Source organism: Arachis hypogaea, chromosome 17 (genome assembly GCF_003086295.3).
Source record: "Arachis hypogaea cultivar Tifrunner chromosome 17, arahy.Tifrunner.gnm2.J5K5, whole genome shotgun sequence".
NCBI classification, from domain to species: Eukaryota; Viridiplantae; Streptophyta; class Magnoliopsida; order Fabales; family Fabaceae; genus Arachis; species Arachis hypogaea.
This window is the reverse complement of record NC_092052.1, coordinates 89,669,072-89,692,796: the sequence shown is the minus strand read 5'-3', so window position 1 is coordinate 89,692,796 and position 23,725 is coordinate 89,669,072. Positions and strand designations below refer to the sequence as shown.

Below are 23,725 nucleotides of genomic sequence, written 5' to 3'. Positions count from 1 at the left end.
GAAGAATACTGAATTGTATGGGTCTAGGAAGCTGTTTGGATGCTTCAGTGAGAATTTAAATTGCTTACCACCCGGTTGGAACAAAGATGGTCAACAAGAAGACAGGTGCAAAAGCAAGGTTTGGGAACTCGGAATCCAGTCTAGCAATCAACACTCTTGGGGCCTTGTCACTTGCTTAATCTTGCTTGAAGGCTCTTTGCACCTAGTTTAGGATCCCGGAGGCCAATGGAATTGCAAACGTTGGTGGAGATTTCTGGATGAGTTCAAGCATAAGCCACCATGACAAGGAGCTCACCAAATGTCCAACTTAAGGACTTTAACTAAAAGTTCTAGGTGAGAGACAACCCACCATGGTATAATCGTTCCTTTTTATTCTTAATCTTATTTTATTTTATTTTTATTAGTGTTCATTCATAATTTTTTCATATTCACCTACATTCTGTATTTTGCATTCTGCATACACATAAAAAATAAAAAAATAAAAAAAATGGGGGCAAACCACGCGTGCGCGCAAGCCACGCATGGGCGTCGATAGCAATCTCGCTCCCCCATCCAACGAATAGAAAGTTGTGATGGAATCGTGTGGCTGGTGTGCTCTGCGCACAATTTGACCCAAGTGTATGCGTCTATGACGCGTGTGCGTCATCTGCCCCAAGGAAAATCCACGCGTACGCGTCAAGCACGCACACGTGTGGATATGGAAATCGGTGTAAATAGCATTTTGGACAGAAAGTTGTGCTGCCCCCACACTGGAACTGTACTAGAGGCACAAGGTCATCCACACGTATGCATCCCTGACGCGTGCACGTCATTTTGCTTCCAAGACCACCCACGCATACGTTGGGCGACGCGTACGCGTCACATGGCGAATATAGTTCTCATGCGCACGCGTGCCCTGCGCGCGCGCGTCGCATCCCGTTTTTAATTTCCTTCTCTTTTCTTCTATCTTATCTCATTCTTTCTTTCTCCTTTCTCCCTTTCTTCTTCTTCATTTCTTTAAGCTTCTATCTTTACTACATATGCATATTTTTCTTCATTGTATTTTACTTTTGTGTATATTTTTATTTTCTTTTCTACATTTATTATTTTTCCATTGGTGTTAAATATTCTTATTCAACTGTTGCATCTTTTCTTGCATTATTCTGGTGCTTCGTGACTTGTTTTACACTTTTGGATGACATTATTTATCTGTCAATGCCAATCTCTTATGATACCTATGTTCCTTTTGCATTGACATGAATTTATATTGTCTTTCATAACCCACTCTATCTCCCCCATTTGTTGTAATTTTGCACTATTAATATGCCATTTTGCTTCTACTGTTTTCTCACATGCATGTTGTAGCTACCATGCAATTGAGACCCTCATTATTTGGCATTAACCACCCATACTTTCTTTGTTTTCTTATCTTTATTTTTGGGTTACTTTTCTTCCCTTTTATCTTCTTTCAGGATGGCCACCGGGAAGAGAACCGGAAGACATTTACATGGGGCAACAGACAAGTCCATCAGCACAATCCTTGGAGAAACGCATCAGTTGTAGCAGCCCGTCCACCTGCACATCTCAGCATGCACCGAGGATGGTGCAATCTTTAAGTATGGAGAGGTCGATACCGACTTCCATGGGTTAGTTATCTTCTTCTCAACACCAATGTTTTATTTTCTTTGTTAGTTCATTGTTGCATTTGCATGTTTGATTGCATGTTTGCTTGATTTTGTGCATATTTTACCATCACTTGGTTAAAGTAATATTTTCCTTTTCAAGAAACTTTTTATAACATTTCACTAATTTGATTTAAAATTTTTGATAAACTTGTTTTAAGGAATATTATACTGGAACATGGTTTAGAGCTCGAACATACAAAACCAGTGAGATTTTTTAGCCTATTTGATTGGTTGCATTCTATCAACCTATATTTTACTTTTGGTGTGTGTTGTTCTCTCTAAAATTGTGATCTTTGTCTTGCTTAATTCTATATTTCCATGGTTTAATGTATGTATGCACCTATGTGATTGAGCCCTTGTTTCACTAAGCTTATATACCCATATGGCCTTAACCTTTCATTATCCTTTGCAAACCAATTTGAGCCTATTTTACCCCTTTTATTCTTTACTTTAGCACATCATTAACTCTAAGCAGAAAATAATAATGTCCTTAATTTGAATCCTTGGTTAGCTTAGACTAGTGAGAGTGCCTATGATTTAAGTGTGGGAAAATTGGGTTTGGAAATATTTGGTTTGAGAATTGAGTATGTTAGAATTTTCTGAAAATGTGAAAGAATGTTGAAGAATATGTTCATGCATTCAATACCTTAATCATGTGCCTTGAGAAAAGCAAAAGAAAAAAAAATTGTAAAAGAAAAGAAAAAGAGCAAATAATAAAAGAGGATAAAAATGCCCCAAAGTAAATGGTGAAACCAATACATATGAGTTGTACTCAAATAGGATGCATGAATATGTGGAAAACATGGTTAATGGATAGTTAGATGTTGTATTATGATTACATGGATTGTCTAAGTTAGGTGGAAAGTTTAAGTTAATCAAGGATTTAGATTTTAGTCCACTTGACCAAATACATTCCTACCTTAACCCTAACCCCATTACAACCCTTAAAAGACCTCTTGATATATGTATTTGTGAATTAAATTTCTTATGATTGTTAGATGAAGAGCAAGCCTTAGAAAGCAAGATTAGTAGAGAATTGAGAGAATCGAACCCTTAAACACTTGAGTGATTAGAGTGTATACACTTCTGGTGAGGGTTCGATGCTCGATTCTTTATTCCCGGCTTTCATAAGCTATATTCTTCTGCAAGTCTATTTGTACTTCATTTTTATGATTTGAATTAGTGAAATCCAGTTCATATTTGTTCTTTAAGGGTTTATTTTCTTTTAACCAAGTAGGCAATAATATTTCTGCATTTAGTTGCATTCATATAGATAGGTTACATTTCATAAGTTTTAGCATTCTTCTTCACTCTCATATAGCTTCTCTTGAGCTTAGCATGAGGACATGCTAATGTTTAAGTGTGGGGAGGTTGATAAACCACTATTTTATGGTTTATCTTGTGCTCATTTGAGTGGTTTTTATCAAGTTCTTACCCACTTATTCATATGATTTGAATGATTTTACAATTCCTTCCTAGTGTTATTTTATGGTTGAAAACTTGCTTCCTAGAATCTTTAATTTGTGTATTTTAATTCTCCTTTATACCAGTTAATGCCGTGATCCGTGTGTTAAGTGTTTCAGGCTTTATAGGGCAAGAATGGCTTAGAAAATGGAGAGGAAGCTTGCAAAAATGGAATGACACAAGAAACTAAGGAGATAACCAGCGAGCATCAACGCGCACGCATAATTCACGCGTGCGCACAACATGGAGAAACTTGCAGCGACGCGTGCGCATGTCTGACGCGTACGCAAGGATTGGAGTTCTGCTAGATGACACGTACGCGTGCTTGACGCGTACGCGTGACACGCCAAGACGACCAGCGACACGTATGCGTGACATGCGCGATCTGCAGAAATAACAGAAAATGCTGGGGGCGATTTTGGGCCGAGTTCTGACCCAGTTTTTGGCCCAAAAAACATATATTAGAGGCTATAAAGTGGGGGAATCCGTTCATTCATGGGGGAACTTCTTATAATTCACAATTTTAGGTTTTTAGATGTAGTTTCTAGAGAGAGAGGCTAAGGCTCTCTCCTCTCTCTAAGTTTTAGAATTTAGGATTTCTCTTAGGTTAGGTTTACTTCTTCTCCATTCCAGGTTCAATGTTCCTTTAATTTAGTTTCTCTTCTACTTTTATTTATTCTATTACTTTAGTTTGTTTATTTTCCCAAATTGGTTTATGAACTCCATGTTATATTTGATTTCTTTATTTAATGCAATTTGAGGTATTTCAGATTTATGGTTGCTTTCTTCAATTTATGTGATTGATGCTTTCAATATTTAGATTTCTCTCCTTTTGGCTTTGGTTGAGTAATTGGTGACACTTGAGTTATCAAACTCCTTTGTTGATTGATAATTGGAATTTGTTGGTTGATTTGGATCTCTCTAAAGCTAGTCTTTCCTTAGGAGTTGACTAGGACTTAAGGAATCAAGTTGATTAGTCCACTTGACTTTCTTTTATTTAGTAAGGGTTAACTATGTGGGAGTAATGAACAATTCTCATCACAATTGATAAGGATAACTAGGATAGGATTTCCAGTTCTCATACCTTGCTAAGAGCTTTATTAGTTATTACTTTAATTCTTGCAATTTACTTTTCCTATTCATTATTCAAAAACCCCAAAAAGATAATCTTCCATAACCAATAATAAATAAACCTCCCTGCAATTCTTTGGGAGACGACCCGAGGTTTAAATACTTTGGTTATCAATTTTACTAGGGTTTGTTACTTGTGACAACCAAAATTTGGTACGAAAGGATTCTTTGTTGGTTTAGAAACTATACTTTCAATGAAGATTTATTTGTGAATTTCTTTACCGGCAAAAAGCTGTTCGTCAACTACTGGCTGGTTTGAGGCTAGCTAGGGAAGTGGGAGCTCAAAGACTGACCATCTTTAGCGACTCCCAAATAGTCACTTCGTAAATAGAAGGAAGCTATCAAGCTAATGATCCCACTATGAAAAATTACCTTGACAAAACTAAAGAACAGCTCGGACAATTCAAGGGATATGAGGTCTGACACATACCCCGAGAGCAGAATGCCCGAGCTGATGCACTCTCAAAACTAGCCAACACCAAACCAGGGGGCAACAATAGAAGTCTCATCCAAGAAACACTTCGAAGTCCATCAACCTTGGAGGAAGAAAAGATCCTAGCCATATCAGGATAGGATCAAGGATGGATGACTCCCATAATCAACTACGTAACATCCCGCATTTTTGAAAACCTAAATATAAATAAATTGTGATTTTATCTTGTTAAGTTTAAATTTTGTAATTTTAGAAATTATTTTGTTAGAAATAATTAAATAGATTCGGAGATAGTTTTATTTTGAATCAATTAATATTTTTAAGTAATTTTATCATAATATAATATTTTGTATAATTTTAGTAATTGAAAAATAAGAAAGAATTTGTATAATTTAATTCAAGTAACTTTTATTCTGAAAAGGTTACGATTTATTTTATTAATTTGATATCTTATTTTATAAATTAATTAATTAAGAGTAATTAAATTAGTTTTATTAATATTTGGAGTTTAAGTTGATTAATATTCTTATGTAATTTTTATAATTGGTTATTTCATATGCTTTGGAAATAAAATTTAGTAATGAAAGTATTATATAATTTAATTTAGGTAATTTCTATTATGAATGAATTATGGTTTATTTTATTAGTTTGAGTTTTAGAGATTAATTTATTAGAAATGATTAAATAGATTTTTATAAATACTTAAAGTTTAAGTAATTATATTATAATTAGATATTTTATAAATTGAAATTAAAGTTTCGGCGATAGAAAAATAATAAAAAGTTATATCATTTAATTTGAATAATTAGTATTGAGTTTAAACTATATTTTATAAAAATGTGATTAATATGCTTATTTTATAATTTAAATTAGAAATAATTAATTGAACTTAGCAATATGTTGATAAATAATGTTTTTAAATAGTTTTAAGAGAGTATATTTGGTTTTAAAATTACTCTACCTTCTAATTTTATCAAAATATCTATTCATATCTATCTATATTCTTTTATAAAATCCTAATTTCTAAACCTAATTTCCCTAATTCACAAACCCTTACCCCCCTTTTCTCCCAAACCGAAGACATACACACACGGAGGAGAGGAGAGCTTCTGAGAGGGCTGAGGAAGAAGAGAGAGCTTGGAATCGGAGGGGAAGAAGCCGCACTCTATGCTGTCCAGTTGCGCTGCTACCGCGCCACCGTCGCGCCCAGCTCGCCGCCGTCCTCCACGCGTTGCCACCACTGTTTGTAGAGAGGAGAGGAGTCGTGCGTTAAGAGCCATCGCGTCTTGCCGCCAGGGGAAACAAAACCATGAAGAGGAGAGGAAAAACGATGTTGGGAGGAAACTGAGCTACAAGCCGCTAACCGAGAAGAAGCTGTCTTCATCACCGCGATGGAGTCGTCCCTGCTAACGCCGCGCACCGCCGTCAGTGCTGCCATCGAATGGAGCTCGCTATCACAGTTTAATCACCATCAGACCTGAAGGGAAGCGCCACTAATATTGCCCGACAGCAGCTTCCCCTGCGTTCCCAATTCCATTTTTGAAACTGTAACACTCTTGCTCATGCTCTGCTTCCCGATTTTATTTCTCTACTATGTTTTAATTCTGAATACAATAGTGTATGTTCATATTTTGTATTGTTGTCGCCATCGCCAATCTGGATCCTAGTCGTCTCCGTCGTTCATGCCCCTTGCTGCCCCTGTTTCTCTACTGCTATTATTTGGAGTACCAGCGTTGATGCTATTATGAATCTGTTAGAGTTGCTATTGGTGAGTCTGATGCTACTTTAATTCTGGATTGATCTTTTCCTTGATCATTGTCTATTTACACATATTTTTGTCACTGCTATACTTGTTCTGAGTCGATCCCGGTATGTGCCTTGTCTTGAGATCTCCAGGGCTGTGATTGCTCTTAATTTCTATTCACTACCGTGAAGATTAACAATGCTGCTGTTCCGGTTGCTGCCTTGCCATTCTGGTTGCGTGACAGTCACTGCTGCTGCCATGAAACTAAAAGGGAAGGGAATTGTTACGTTAAATTATGCAATTACGACATCGATGTAGGGGGTTTAAAATGATTTTAATTTAAGAATGCCTACAAGGTTTATTGAATAACTGTAAATAGATTCAATAGCTGTGAGTAATTGATTGACTATGTGAATATTGAATTGTGGCTGAAATTGTGATTGGAATGGTTGAGATTGTGATTTGAAAATTTTTGATTAATGATATTGATTGATTGTGTGGATTGGGAACTGTTTGATGAATAATTGTTGAGAATTCCTGAATTTTAAAGGGTTAGGTTGGGTTTGTTGCCGTTGAGATGTTATTTTGTTTATTGTAATGTTAATGAACTTGGTTTGTGGTTGATTTGGAATCGGTTTTGAGGGGTATTGAAGTGTTGGATTTTGAATACAAAATGGTTTACTCAAAATCAGTGGCTCTATAGTGACTGAAATGATGAGAATTTAAATGTTAAGTAAATTATATTAAGTGTGATTGTTGAGATTTAATTTTGAAGGTTTCATATTAACTGGAACATTAGTTATGATTTTTCAAAGTTAAATCGTGAATCTGATTTTCTGCACTATTTTAAATGAAATTAGAAACTTTGAAAAATCTATAACTAATTCTATGATAATCGGATTTGTGTGGGACTAAGTCTGGATTAAGCTTGGGAATATAGGGAGTTGGACTGGTGAATTTGAGACTTTTTCATTAAGTTTATGATTTATGGTAAATTTTTGAATTATGGATGTCAAATCTAGTTTTTCTGCAGAACGTTTAACACAGCAGCAACTTGTTTCTTCAATTGAAAATTTTTCAGTTGGAATTTTGAAATGAAACCAATTTTAAATAAAACTTTATTCCTATTATTTTAATGCCGTAAAATTTCAGAACAATTGGACTTGTAGTTTTAAAGATATGAATTTGTGAAAGATGATGCATTATGCTGAAAAAACCAGATTCTGTTTTCTTAAATTAGTCACTTTGGGAGTTTATAACTTTTGATCATGAATAGATATTGAGATGCAACCAATTGGAGGTAAAAATTAAGTATGTTTAGCATATGTGATTTAAATTTCAGGGTTTTTCATGTTTTAATAAGTGATTTGTGGGACTTGGAAGAGGTTGTGTTTAATGATTTGTAAAACAGAATTCTGCAGAAAATTACCTAAGTTCCAAGCTACGTAACTCCTTCATTAAAATTGGTATGACCCTGGAACCAATTGAGAAAGAAATTTGGGTAAGTTAAGTATAACCAGATTAATTTTAAAGGTGTTTGGATTTAATTTGGATTTTATATGAAATTTCGAATGTTGTATGCTGCTGCTGTCTTCTGGATTTAAAACACTGCAGAGCAGTCACGGTTTTGCTTATATTCCCAAAGCAAGAGTCAGCGAAAAATTACGATTTTTGATTTAATAGAAAGCTTAATCCGAGACGGTCGCATGGATATAAAGTTTGCGTAATTCCGAATTCATTTGATATTTTAAAAACAAAATGGAAATAAGGCTGCCAAGTTATGTTGGTAATTATTTTGGATATGGAATTTAAGAAATAGATTTTTTTATTATCAAATGTTTTTGAGGATATATTGTTGTGGCAATTGCTGAAAGAGGCTGATGAAATATTGAGAAAGAAGGAACCCGTAAGGGTGGATAAGTCCTATTTTTAAAGGAGATTATGTCCAAATTTTTATAAAAGTATAAGGACTTAATCAAAATCAATATTTAAGGTTTATTTGATGATAATAACTTTACTGATTCTTTTGAGAAAATATATTTGGTTTATAAAGTTGTTAGCAACGACGTGGGTTTTGTCCCGCTTGCATATTTACAATTACAAAAGAGTAAAGAGATAAAGAGAAGAAGAGTAACATAGATATAAAGGAAAGAGTAATCAAAGAAAAGTAAAGAGATACAGAGAACAGAGTAACCAGAGCAGAGTAAAGAGATATAGAGAAAAGAGAAACCAGAACAGAGTAAAGAGATATAAAGAGAAGAGTAATATAATAAAGAGATATTTATATATATATATATTAGTTGCTTGATGCAACCCAGAGCTATATTTATATATATATTAGTTGCTTGATGCGACCCAGAGCTATATTTAATATATATTAGTTGCTTAATGCAACCCAGAGCTTCTGTAGGGAAACTAAGTTACCTACAGCTATTTTCTGCTTCCCCAGAGCAGAGCAGAGTATATATATATTTTCCTGCAGTAAGCAGAGGCTGTCTCAAATGAGCAGCTATTATTATATGTGCATTTATTTAGGAACGGAAAATTGTATCTGGAAAATCGGGATTACTCGTGACCGGGTAAATGTCGGGATTACGGGCAGCCAACCGACACGTGAGCTCATGGCCTGTACTAGGACTAGACATTCATCATATGCATCTATGTGACATTGTTTGGGTGTGTATATTGTAATTGGTTTGCCTATGTGAATAATTTTGTTTAACTGCTAATTGATATACTTGATGTAATTGCTCTTGTGTTTGAATCTCTTTACTTGTGTTTGTATCTGATTGGCTAGGTTGTAGTGAATTAGGTGTTGATTGAATTGCTTGGGCCTAAGGCCGTGATTGGTTTGTGTTTGAGGTTTGGTAAAGTATGAAAGATTAAGCTGGTTCAGCATAGACTTAATGAACCTATGCTTGGAACAAATTAGTCATTCATACAGTCTAGGAAAGCTTTTAAGACGTATATAAAGAAAAATATGGGTTTAGGATTTTGGATAATTAATTAATGCTTCTAAAGAAGGTTTTAGATTTTTGAATGTTGAGCCATTAGTTTTCAAAAGAAGTATATATAAGGCGAGCGATGAATACTGCAAATGAAAGTAGTTTTCTTTTCAATGTCTCTAAATGAAATTAACTATTTGCGCTTTATTCTTTACTTTCACAAGAGTGAGGTCAATCCCACAGGGATTAATGGATCAAGCAACTTTAGTGGGTGATTAGTTTAGTCAAGCTAACATTGGTGAATTGGATGAAACTGAAGCAACAAAATATAGATTGTAGGAATTGTAAAATGCATAAAGTAAATTGAACAGAAGCTTAAATTGACAGAAGCTTAAAGAGCAAGAAAAGTAAATTGCATCAAATGTAAAGGGGGGCTGGGTGCTGAAAAATTAAATGAAAGCAGTAAAGCAAGCAATTGAAGAGATCTTGAGAACAAGTGACTGGAAATTTAAATTGTAGGAAGAGTAAATTTAGATCACAACAAGAATTGTAAAATGCAGAACACTTGCAGAGGAATTAAATTGTAGGAAGAGTAAATCAGATCACAGTAAGCTCAAATGAAAAATTGTAGAAAGTGAAATTGCAGAAGAGAATCGTAGCTAAAAAGGATATTGTAGCAGGGAAGGAAATTGAAATTTGCATAAGCCAATATTGAATTCAATACATGGAATGTAACAGTGCAGAAAAATTAAAAGTGTTTCAAAGACGATTTTCTATTCTACCCCACTCCTAATGTCTCTAGCAGAGCCAGCCTTTTTTCTAAAATGGAACAGATGCCTTTATACAGGCTTTTTACAAAATGAAAATGAAAATTGAAATTGAAAACAAATCATAATTAAATCAAATTTCTAATCTACTGATCCTTGTGCCTTTGAGTGATGTCAATTGGGTTCTGCTTGCTTTGGGGCTTCAATGAAATAGGTTGATTTGGTTTTGGGATGCTTGGTGGCTTGGGTCAGGTGGGTTGGTGCACCTCCAGTGGAGCGCTCAGTGAAGTTAAATAACGTAGCGCTCCCTTGCTTGTGTCAAGCCCTTCGAACCAGGCCTCATACATAGCGCTAAGTTAACTAATTGTAACGTAGCGCCCCTTGCTTTTTTTTGTTTCCCTCTTCGAGCCCTGACCGATTCCTTTTTAAGCCAATTTCCTCATCATTTGTAGCGCTCAGTGAGAGGTTTTAACATAGCGCTACATGCCTTGGAGTGAGGCTCCTTCTTCGAACCCTAGCTACTCCCCTCTTGCCAATTTCATTTTGCCCATAGCGCTCAGTTGGGAGTTGCAACATAGCGCTCCTTTCTTTCTCTTGCGCGCTTGGCTAGAAGTCACGAAAAAGTGAACAAAATTAACGTAGCGCTCCCTTTCTTCCTTGGATGAGCGCCCCGTTACATTTAATGAATGCTAGTGTTCATTCATTCATGAAATGCTTTACTAACTAATGCATGATCTTATTATATTACTTAGTAATGTAATAAGGCAATTGATAATGAATGTTTCATGTATGCTTGAATTTCTTATTTGCCAATTGATAATGAATGTTTCATGTATGCTTCCATGGCCTTATAAATTACTAATGCCAATGTTTTCATTTAATGAATATGGCATAATACTAACGTGAATAAGCCAAGGTAGCGTGCATTCATTTAATTCATTCTCCATTGGCATAATAATGCATGCATGCATATGATAATTCGTGATAATAAGGCCAAGGCTTCATGGTCATGGGCCACGCTTTTAAAAGCGTGGCCTAAAGTTCCAAAGCGTACTCTAACTTCAAAGTGTGCCCCAAAATTCTTCTTTTCTCCTTTTGAGTTGGTTTTATGCTATTTTGCTTCTTTTTCCACTTATTTCCTACAAAATTTATAAAATCAAAATATCAAGGAAATATACCATTTAAGCACAAAAGAATGCAATATTTAAGCACTAATAATCAATTTCTTGTATGAAAAAGCATAGAAAAACATGACATGATGACATGTCATCACAACACCAAACTTAAACCTTGCTTGTCCCCAAGCAAGAAAAGAATCATGCAATAGAGATTGACAATCCTAGGTGAGAAGAATAGCAAGTTAATGTTCATGGTAAGCTAGTTTTCTATGCATGCTACAATCACAAAAGAAATGTAAATGATTGATGCTTCTATCTAGCTCATTTTATGAAATCTTTTCCTTATATTTGTTCCTTGAAACAAGCTTTTGATTTTCTTATTAGCTTCTCCTTTTGGGTATTTTTCCCCATGAGTTGATAACAAAGCTATAATTCTAAATGCTTTGTTTTTAAGTATTACCACTTGATACATAAGCACTACAAGCATTTGAATTAGAGGACTTCATTAAGCTCGTTTGTTTCTTTTCTTGACTCTCTAATCATTGATGCTCAGAGCCTTGAGCTTTGAGGGAATGCATTTGCACTTGAGCCTAACCTTGAGTCTAAGTGTTTTGTTTTCAAGCTTTTTGCCTAATACATAAACACCACAAGTACTTAACAATGGAATTATCATTGGTACTCAGAGCCTTCAGCTTTCTCATTCTTTCCCTTTTGCTTTTCTTAATTTACAATTGCTTCTTCAAGGTTTTCATGAGTTCAAAAGATTTCACAAAATGTCCTAGATGGAAACTTCAATTAAATAAAATCTAATGCAATTGAGCAACAATTAACCATACTAGCTTTCCAATACTTGTATGCACATGCTAAGTTCTTCTTTAATGCCTTGTTTGTTTAGGATCATGATGCTTTATTGCTTTTGAATTCATAAAACTCAAGTTGGTAGTCATAATGTCACAGCAACATGTTTCAAATCAAAATTCAGGCTATGCTTATTTATACCACACATGCATACAGAGAAGATAAAGACAATCATGCAATTTAAAGTGCTGGAAACAAATTAGAGGAAAAGGAACTTTACAACCTTGTAATTCACCTTCTCTACTGTTATCCTTTTCCTTCTATTCTTCCCTTTCCCTTGCCAAACTCAGAATGCTTGCTCATCCTCAAGCAACAATTAGAACAATGGCTATGGGGCTAAGATGGATCATGAATGTCTTACACAATGAAATGTTAGTAGTTCATGTATTTTAAGCAAGAAAAATTAAAATAACCCTCAAGGCACAGAAAACAGAGACATTGTGATTGCAAACATAAGAGGGTGTGCATGATACATTGCATAAAAATATAAGTGGCACACCAAACTTAGTGTGACACTTTCACTTGGAATTGATGTAAGTATCCAGTAAGGATTGGAAGCAAATTTTATTGCATAGCAACACCAATCTTAGAATACAGTCACATGTCCATTTTATTTAAACTAAAACTAAGCAAATAAAACTGTTATATGTTGGATACAATCACCAAGCCAAGAATCTGTCGTGAATGAGGATTTCTTGGTGATGTATTAACAAAACCAGTTAATAAAAGAAAGCATTAAAAACAAGGAGATGACTAAAACAAAGAGAAAACTAAAATTGTCTAACTAAAAGAAAGATAAGACTACAAAGGGCCTTATGATTATGCAGACAAGTGGTGTTGCTGAATGAATTGCATAGAAAAATAAGTGGCACACCAAACTTAGAATCTTAGTGTGACACTTCTTTGTAGAATCGATGCAATCATTCAAAGGGATTGAAAACAAATTGTTGCAGGGCAACACCAAACTTAGAATGTGACTGATGAATGAGAATTTGCTCAATGGTCTAGATTTTCTTCTTATAGAAAAGAATTACTTCGTTGTAAGCATAGCTCCAAACCAAAAAACAATTCTCACATAAAAAATTTTGGTTGTCACATGTACAAACCCCAATTAAGAATTAACTGGAGTATTTGGACTCTGGGTCATCTCACAAGGAATTGCAATGAAATGGTCAATTATTGGCTATGAAAGGGCAAAGGGGGATTAATTGGTAAGAGGGGCAAGAAAAATAAATCAAGCAAGTAGTTAAAGAAAGCAAGGTAAATAAGAGAAAGCATGTAATAAAGAGAGACATTCATGGCAAGAATTGAGATCATAGGCCTTCCATCCTAGTCACTAATAACAATAATCAATAAGAATTTATCTTATTTCGTCATCTCCAACATTGGAAGAAGTGTAAGTTATCTTCCATGAGAGAAAGTCAAACAAGACTAGCTAATCTCAATCCAAATGTCCCAATCAAGTCACTAATTAAATTAGCAAGAGATTAGAGTCAATGGAAATAATAATAACCAACAACTCTAGATCACCAACATAAGTTGGGTTTTCATGACTCAAGATTGCCTAATTACTCTTTCCAAGCCAAGAATGCTCAAAATCTACTCTAACATCCAACCAAGCATTTTGTCAAACATTTGGAAGGCATAAAAGGAAAGCATAATAAATGACAAGAAATAGTAAAATCTACCAACTACAAATTGTAAGGAGACAAGATCAACAACTCAAATTCACAATAAAAGACATCAAACATCAATTACATTAATAGAAAATCCAAATCCAACAAGTGTTCATCAATCCTAAACAAAGTGGCATAAAAAGGAAAATTAACAAGAGGGAACAAGAAGATTACATCACTAGAGCATGAAAATATAGAAGAAACAAGATGAAAGCAAGGAATTAAACATGGATCTATGATGCAATTAATCCTAGGAACCCTAATTCTAGAGAGAAGAGGGAGCTTCTCTCTCTAGAAACTAACCTACATGATGCTAAAACTTCAAACAATTGTTCCCTCTATTCCCAAGCTTGAATTCTACATGAAATAGCATTAGAAATGAGTTGGATTGGGCCCAAAATGCTCTACAAATCGCTGGCCATGAGTTGCTTTTAGTAAATCACATGCACCAATCAGCGCGCACATGTACAGTATGCATGCGCGTCCCTAGACGTTAGGAAACTATGGTAAATTTTATATCATTGATGTTAGCTTTCCAACACAACTGGAACCGCCTCATTTGGACCTCTGTAGCTCAAGTTATGGTCGATTGAGTGCGAAGAGGTCAGGCTTGACAGCTTTGCAGTTCCTTCATTTCTTCATGAGTTCTCCCACTTTGCATGCTTTTCCTTCATTCCTTCAATCCAATCTTTGCCTTATAAACCTGGAATCACTTAACAAACATATCAAGGCATCGAATGGAATTAAAGTGAATTAAATTTAGCTATTTTAAGGCATACAAAGCATGTTTTCATAGTTAAGTACAAATCAAGGGAGAATTACAAAACTATGCTATTTCATTGAATAAATGTGGGAAAAAGTGATAAAATCCCCCAAAATAAGAACAAGATAAACTACAAAATTGGGGTTTATTAGTAACCATATTCCAATTTATTGAAATTTAAACAAAGCAAAGAGAGAAAATAAACCAAGCAGAGAAATGTTATGTTACCTAAGGTTGGGTTGCCTCCTAACAAGCGCTCTTTTAGTGTCATTAGCTTGACATGTTGTTCTTCACTTTCTTTCTCTTCTTCCAGTTTGTTAAGAGGAATGACCTCATGTGAGAAGAAGATTCAGCTATTGTCTCCTGTCTTGGTCTTTCCTCAGCAAGCTTCCTTTTGTAAATGGCTTGATTGAGCTTGCTTGCTGGATCAGGGACAGGATTGGTGCTTTTGTTAGTTTCCTTAATTTCTTTGGATTCAAGACTTGGTTGTTGTGTAATTATTGGAGTTTTATCTTCATCCAGAGCCATTTGAATTAGTGGTTCCATGAGCCCTTCCTCTATGCACTTTTCTGCTTCACTTGAGTGTGAATTCTCTTGATTGAGTGTGAATTCTCTTGATTGACTTCCTCACTTTCTTGTTCTTCCACTTCCTCCTTTGCACTCAATATTTGACTTAATATCACTTTCATGGAGGAGGTCTGTTATTCTTCCCAAGATTTTTTCATCTCCTCTTCATATCTTTCAATCATGAACTCAAGTGCTGAGACGTTTTGGTTCAGAGGAGTTTGTGGAGGTTGTGAGTTTTCATGTTCCTTTGTCATCTCAAGTGGCTTCTGTGGATATGCAGCTTCAGGTTCAATTGCCTCCACCACCTCCTTCTTCATTGAAGGTTTGCTTGACACAGGGGTCTCTTCATCTTCCTTCTGCACTTCTTCCTTTTTATCCACCAATTGACCTTCATCTTCCTTGCTTAGCAATTCTTTGTTTCTCCTTGCTTGCTCCAAATATCCATTCATCTTATTGTAGAGGGTTTCTTGTCTTTTCCAGGATTATTCTTGTCTTTCAAAAAATTCTCTGGACTTTTGAAGGAGATACTCTGAAGGTTGAGAGTAATTTTGTGGACATGAACGTGTTGTGGTGAAGTGTTTTGAGGGTTATGGAGTAAATTTTGTGAGTTGTGGAATGAATTTTGTGGTTGGTGAGATGAGTTGTATGAATCTTGGAGGAAACTGTGTGTTGAGGCATAATCAAGAGATGATGTCTCTTGCTGAGTGTCATATGGAGCAACAGAATTCCCTTCCCAGCCATAGTTAGTGTTAGCATCATAACAGTATAATTTACTTTATGGCTCTGGGAGGAAATTCCTTTCACTTGATTGTTCACACTCTTGTTGATATGCACAGACACCATGAGAAAAATGACATGAATTATTCGGTGGTTCTGGATCATATCTCATGTGAATTGCTTCATCATCTATCATTTTTTGGTGATATTCCCAGCCACCATTAGAATAATGACTCGAATCATTTTGTGGTGGTGGGAGGTATCCCATATGATTCTCTTGCTCATCTTGTGGTTTTGAAGCATATCTCCATTGAGTGGAGTGCTCAGAATTTGCATTTTCTTGGTGATATTTGATAGAGCGAATTGTTGTGATGGTATAGAAATTCTCCAAATGAATTCTCGTTGCAAGTATAGTTCTACACCAACAAACAATCCTCCCAATCAAAAATTTGAGTTGTCACATATAGAAACCCCAATAAGAATTAACCGAAGTATTTAAACTCCAGGTCATCTCACAAGGAATTGCAATGAAGTGTTTAATTATTGGCTTTGAAAATGCAAGGGGATTTGGTTGATAAAAGGGGCGATAAAATAGATGAAAAGAAAAGTAAAGAGAGCAATTAAAGAAAGCAACTAATGAAGAGAGACATTCATGGCAAGGTTTGAGATCATAGGCTTTCTATCCTAGTCATTAATCATAACAATACTTAACAAGAATTTATCTTATTTCGTCATCTCCAACATTGGAAGAAGGTGTAAGTTATCTTCCATGAGAGAAAGTAAAAAAGACTAGCTAATCTCAATCCAAATGTCCCAATCAACTCACTAATTAAATTAGCAAGAGATTAGAGTCAACGGAATTAATATTAACTAACAACTCTAGATCACCAATCTAAATTGGGTTTCATGACTCAAGACTACTCTAAAGCCCAAACATGCATTTTGTCAAACACTTGGTGGGTACAAAAGGAAAGCATGGTAAAAGTGCAAGAATGATAAATCTACCAAATACCAATTGCAAGAAAAGTAAATTCACAACTCAAACTCAATCATCAATAACGGAAACATCAAACATCAAATTTCATTAAATGTAAACCAAATGAAACATAGAACATTCATGAACATAAAAGAGATATGAAAGTAAAATTAACACTATAAACCATGAGAATGAAAGAGTAGAAGCAAGAAATTGTAAAGAAAACAAGATGAAATCAATAATCAAAACCTAGATCTAAGATGGAATTAAGCCTAAGAACCCTAATTCTAGAGAGAAGAGGGAGCTTCTCTCTCTAGAAACTAGCCTACATGATCCTAAGCTACAAAACAATTGCTCCCCCTTTGCTTGGGCTTCAATTCTGCATGAAATACACTCATAAACACGTTGGATTTAGGCCTGGGCAGCTCAGAAATTGTTCCCAGCGTGTTGCCTTTAAGTGAGTCACGTGCGAGTAACGGCGTGTACGCGCCATGTGCGTGTCCGCATCGCTTGGCCAATTTTCTCCTCCGCGCGTACGCGCCATGTACGCGTACGCATCGTGATGTTACCTCGTGGACTACGTCGGTAAAGAATTTCTCAATAAGGTCACGTTGCAAGTATATCTCTACCAACAACAATCCTCGAGGATCAAATTTAGAAAGGGATTTGGTTGTCACAAGTTCAACCCCAATAAAAATAACCGAAGTATTCAAACCTCGGGTCATCTCACAAGGAATGGGCAAACATGTGCTTCAACATTGGTTAGAATTCAGGGGTTGTGATTCATGAGCAAGAAATTAAAATAGGATTCTTAACAAGCAAGTAATCTTGAAATGCAAGAACTATTCAAATAACTAAGCAAGATGTGAGCAATTCCAAATTAATAAGATAGCATTCAATATAATTCCACTCTAAAACTAAACAATAACTATGAATAAGACAAGACAATTAAAATTTGGGTTTTCAAATATGAATAATAAAAGCAACTCTTGGCTAGGCATGGGAATTGGGGTCACTATCCTTGTCTAATAACCATATCTTGACAATTATGAGGAACCAAACTCATTAAGTCTACTTCTATACTTGAAGTACGTTAAATGGTTTGGTCAATATCAACCATAAGGTCTAACCTCACTGCTAATTGGCTTAGTAGTAGGTTAGTGTCAATGGCTATCAAATTGACCACTAAGAATTTCCAAATCATCAAATCCATTAGACCCAATGACTCAAGTTTACCCAAATCCCTTAGCCTAGGCCAAGAATAAAGAGAACTACTCCATAATCAAAGTAAACAATTCGTCAAACACATGGTAAGCATTAATAAAAGACATGTTCAAATTTCAATTAAATTGAAACTAACAAGTACCTGATAAACCCCGATTTTGTGGTTTATCTAGTGCTTATTTTGGGGGATTTTATCAACATTTCTCACACTTATTCACAAGAAATGCATGGTTTTGTGTTCACTTCCAAATATTGCTCTATGATGTAAAACATGCTTATTTTGGCTTAAAATTGCCATATTTTAATCCTCTTCTATTGCCATTCGATGCCGTGTTGTATTTGTTGAGTAATTTCAGTAATTATAGGGTAGGAATGACTTAGAAGAGAGGGAGAAAGCATGTACAAAAGGGAGGAACATGAAGAATTGAGATCTTTGGAAAAGCAGCATCGGCGCGCTCGCGCACTCCACGCACACACGTGGATGGGATTGGCTGGAAGCAGCGCACGAGGATGGACGCATCCGCGCGAATCAGGAGAATCTTATCGACGCGCACGTGCACGTGGCGTGCACGCGTAGATCACAAGAGCAATCGGCGCGCACGCACGCATGGCGCGCACGCGTGGAAGGCTGCACGTGACCTCATTAAAGGAAATCGTGCCTAGTGATTTCTGAGGCTCATTAGGCCCAATTTCAAGTTGTTTTTGCATGGAAAAAGACCCAAGGATGCTAAGGGGAAAGAGGGGATCACTCATTTTACACTAGGACACAATTTTTAGTTAGTTTTTGGTTCTTTGGTTATTCTAGAGAGAGAAACCCTTGTTCCTCTCTAGATCTAGTTTTAATTTGATCTTCCCTTGTTGATTTGTGATTTGGATCTTGTTAATTACTAGCTTTAATTGTTCAATTTGAATTTCTTGTTACAATTTTGCTTATATCTTGTGATAGTTTATGAATTCTTGTCAATTCCCATTTTATACCCATTTCATGAATGTTGTGAATCTTGACTTGTTGATGTTACATTGATGATTTCTATGCTTAGCCTTGTTGTTTGGATGATTGCATGTTGATAATTGTTAGTGGGTATTTGTAGAACTCAATTTAATTGCTACTTTGAACATGTCTTTTGTTAGTGCTTACCAAGTGTTTGATGAATTGTTTACTTTGATCATGGAGTAGTTCTTTTTCACTCTTGGCCTAGGTCAAGGGAATTGGGTAAACTTGAGTCATTGGGTCTAATGGATTTGATGATTTGGGAGCCCTAGGTGGTCAATTTGATACTCATTGATGCCAACCACTACTAATCTAATTAGTAGGTAGGTTAGGACTTATGGGTTGATGTGATCAGGGCCATTTGACGTACTTTAAGTCAAGGAGTAGATATCACGTACTTAAGACTTGAGAGTAGACTTAATGAGCTTGGTTCCTTCTAATTGTCAAGGTATAGTTGTTAGACAAGGATGGTGATCCCAATTCCTGAGCCTAGCCAAGAGTTACCTTTATTATTCATACCTGAAAACCAACTTTCTCAACCAATTGCTCTAGTTGTAGTTTCTTGTTTGGGTCACAATAGAATTAAGTGGAATGTTGTTTATTCATTTAAAGTGCTTATGTTTTGTTCAGTTGATTGAATTAATTGTTGCATTTTAAGATTACTTGTTTGTTAAGATTCCCATTTATTTTCATGCTTATAACTCACAACCCCGAATTTCTAACCAATGTCGAAGCATATGATTGTCCATTCCTTGTGAGACGACCCGAGGTTTGAATACTTCGGTTAATTCTATTGGGGTTGAACTTGTGACAACCAAATCCCTCTTCTAAATTTGACCCCCGAGGATTGTTGTTGGTAGAGCTATACTTACAACGCGGTTTTCTTAAAGAGAATCTTTACCAATACATCTTTGGGTGCTTCTGTGACAGCGGTCAAATTTTTGGCGCCGTTGCCGGGGAATGGTTGCAACATATGCCTTGATATTGGTTATGGGAATATGTGAATATTGTAGATAGTTTACTTCTTTAATTACTTAGCCATAGTTTAGATTTCCTTTACATTTATGCTATGACTTTCAAGTTTGATGACTCGGTCTCAACCGAACTCTAGCTTGGCCAATTTTGATCCCGAGATCGAAAGGACTTTATTACACACTCGGCAAGCTAGGCGGCGGTTGGACTATACACCTAGTACTTCGGCCTCTCTTGAGGAAAACACCGAATCACTAGACATTACCAAGAGTGACTTGGAGTCTGTTACTTCCTATTCTTCTGTTGGCACTACTAATACATCTTTACACCCTACAGGTGAGCCACATATGGCGGAGCCACGCCGGATCACTTTGCATGAGCAAGGAGCTCCGGATATCATACTTCAACCGTTGCAAGCAAGGTATCCTAACCTTGATCCGAACTTTGAGTTGAAGCGTAGCTTGATAAATCTACTTCCTAAGTTTCATGGGTTGCCGGGTCAAGACCCCATCCGACATTTGAAGGATTTTCAAGTTGCTTGTTCTACGGCTCGAAGGCATGGAGCCGATGAGGTAGCTATCATGGTTTTTGCCTTCCCATTCTCTCTTAAAGCGCAAGCAAAAACATGGTTCTATTCGCTACCGGATGAGATTGTGACTAATTGGGATTTCTTGATAAGAGAGTTTCTTGATAAATTCTTTCCATCGGAGAAGACCGACTACATCCGGAAGGAGATTTCGGGCATAATGCAACAAGACCAAGAGAGTTTGTACGAGTATTGGTCTCGGTTTAAGAGGTTATTGGAGTCATGTTCACACCACGAAATGACCACTAACTTGCTCATTAGCTACTTTACCGGAGGTCTTTGTACGGAGGATAAAAGATTGCTCACCGCTTCTAGTGGTGGCTCCCTTTCGAAAAACAAGACGGAGGGAGAAGCTTGGGATTTGATAAAGAATATTGCCGAATCTACACAACACACAAGAGTGAGGAGTAACCCCCTTAAGGGTGTGGCAGAACCATCCCCTTCCGAATCAAGCTTAACTAAGGCACTTGGGGATATGACCACCATCCTTACACAAATTCAAAGGGATCAAAAGGAATACTACTCCATCAAAGCCATCCAAGCCCCACCTCCAGTTGCGCAACTTGAAGGCCATCCTAGAATTTGTGGTTTGTGCTCGAGCACCACACATTACACCGACCAATGCCGTCAAATTCAAGAGGAACATGCTCTTGTGGTAGCCAATGTGAATTACAACAACCGTCCACCCTACCCTTCTCAAGGTCAAAACAATTACCATCAAGGTGGTAGTCAACATCAAGGGTGGAGAGATAATGCACAAGGAAGCAATCAAAACCAAAGATGGAACAACTCTCCTTCTCATCACAACAACAACCAATCTTCACCCCAATATCACCACAACAATACCAACTACCAAGCCAACCATGGCCACTCGAACCAAACCCAAAACAACTACACCAAGTACCAAGTACCACATCATAGACAACAAAATCAAAACCCAACTCCTCTATCTTCCAACAATCAAGTTGAAGAGCTTAGAGCCGCTATGGAAAAGCGAGATGAAAGCAACAAGGCTCAATTTGATGCCTTGAGTACTCAATTAGCTAACTTCACCAACTTGATTTCAAAGATGAATATGTCAAACCACCCACCAAATTCCAATAACAACACCAACCAACCCTCAAGTTCTTCTAGCCTTCCATCCCAACCCCAACCAAACCCAAAGGGCGGTCTCAACGCCATCACTCTAAGGTCGGGGACTACATTAGAGGAGATACCTCAAAGGGGAATGGAGGAGGTTCATGAGAGAGAGGTAGTTGTTGAAGCTCCACATGAAGAAGAGGTGGTAGATAAAAGACATGAGGAAGAAGGAGTAAATCTCAAGGAGCCCAAGAGGAAAGCTATAGTGGATGAGTCCGTTCCTATTCCATTCCCTTCCATGGTGAAGAAAGAAAAGAAGACACCGAAATTTGATTTGAACATGCTTCAGGTGTTCAAAAAGGTTGAGGTAACTATACTGCTCCTCGATGCTATTCAACAAATTCCAAAGTATGCAAAATTTTTGAAAGACTTGTGTACACACAAAGATAGGATAGGAGAATTGGAGACATTATCCTTGGGTAGTTCAATCTCTTCCTTGATGGAACCTATTCCAAGAAAATGTGGTGACCCGGGACCATGCTTAGTGTCTTGTTGTATTGGTGGATACACTTTTCATGATTGTATGTGTGACTTGGGAGCTTGTGTTAGCATCATGCCGCTTTCTATCTATGTGCGGTTAAATTTAGCTCCATTGAAGAAGTCGGCGGCAAGGTTTGCCTTAGCCGATAAAAGTGTGATCACAGTGATGGGAATAGCAGAAGATGTACTTATGGCAATTAAGGATTTGGTCTTTCCGGTCGACTTCTACATCCTTGAAATGCCTCCAACAGAAAATAGAAGCTCATCCTCTGTTTTACTTGGTAGACCCTTCCTCAAAACCTCCAAATTCAAGCTAGATGCCTTCACCGGTATATATTCCTTTGGGGTCGGAGACAAGACTATCAAGTTCAATTTAGAGGAAGCCATGAAACATCCTCCTGAAGAACATTCTATGCTCAGATGCGATGTAATTGATGAAGTGGTAGCAGAAGTGCAAGAGGAAAACCATGATAAGTTATGCTACCCCACTGTTGAGGAGAAGGATGACCAAGAGGATGAACAAGAAAAAGAAATTGCCAAGGATGAGTCCCATGAGCTTGATGAAAAGAAACCTCATCTTGAGGTAAAAAGTGAACTGAAGCCCCTTCCATCTCATTTGAAATATGCGTTCTTAGAGGACAACCAAGGGTTTCCGGTCATTATTGCTAGTGAGCTCTCAAGTGAAGAAGAGGAAAAGCTCCTAGACGTTCTAAGAAAGTACAAGAAAGCGATAGGATGGAGCCTAGCGGATATTGTGGGAATTGACCCCCACAAGTGCATGCATAGGATATTTCTCCAAGATGGAGCCAAGCCGGTTAGGCAACCGCAAAGGAGGCTCAACCCGACCATCCTTGATGTAGCGAAGAAAGAGGTCACTCGATTACTGGATGCGGACATTGATGAGCGGATAATTTATACGCTTTTTGACATTGTTTTTAGTATGTTTTTAGTAGGATCTAGTTACTTTTAGAGATGTTTTCATTAGTTTTTATGTTAAATTCACATTTTTGGACTTTACTATGAGTTTGTGTGTTTTTCTGTGATTTCAGGTATTTTCTGGCTGAAATTGAGGGACTTGAGCAAAAATCAGATTCAGAGGTTGAAGAAGGACTGCTGATGCTGTTGGATTCTGACCTCCCTGCACTCAAAGTGGATTTTCTTGAGCTACAGAACTCAAAATGGTGCGCTTCCAATTGCGTTGGAAAGTAGACATCCAGGGCTTTCCAGCAATATATAATAGTCCATACATTGGCCAAGTTTAGATGACGCAAACTGGCGTTCAACGCCAGTTCTCTGCCAAATTCTGGTGTCCAGCGCCAGAAAAGGATTCAAAACCAGAGTTGAACGCCCAAACTGGCACAAAAGCTGGCGTTCAACTCCAAGGAGGACCTCTACACGTGCAACACTCAAAGCTCAGCCCAAGCACATACCAAGTGGGCCCCGGAAGTGGATTTATGCGTCAATTACTTACTTCTGTAAACCCTAGTAGCTAGTTTATTATAAATAGGA

General features: G+C 36.8%; 1 long non-coding RNA gene across 1 annotated transcript; it reads left to right on the top strand.

Moving 5' to 3' along the window:
* Positions 1 to 5,756: 5,756 nt before the first annotated feature.
* On the top strand, positions 5,757 to 6,905 carry LOC140180819 (uncharacterized). Its single transcript, XR_011874805.1, has 2 exons — positions 5,757 to 6,460; positions 6,589 to 6,905. It is a non-coding gene; the product is annotated as an uncharacterized lncRNA (long non-coding RNA).
* Positions 6,906 to 23,725: the final 16,820 nt, after the last annotated feature.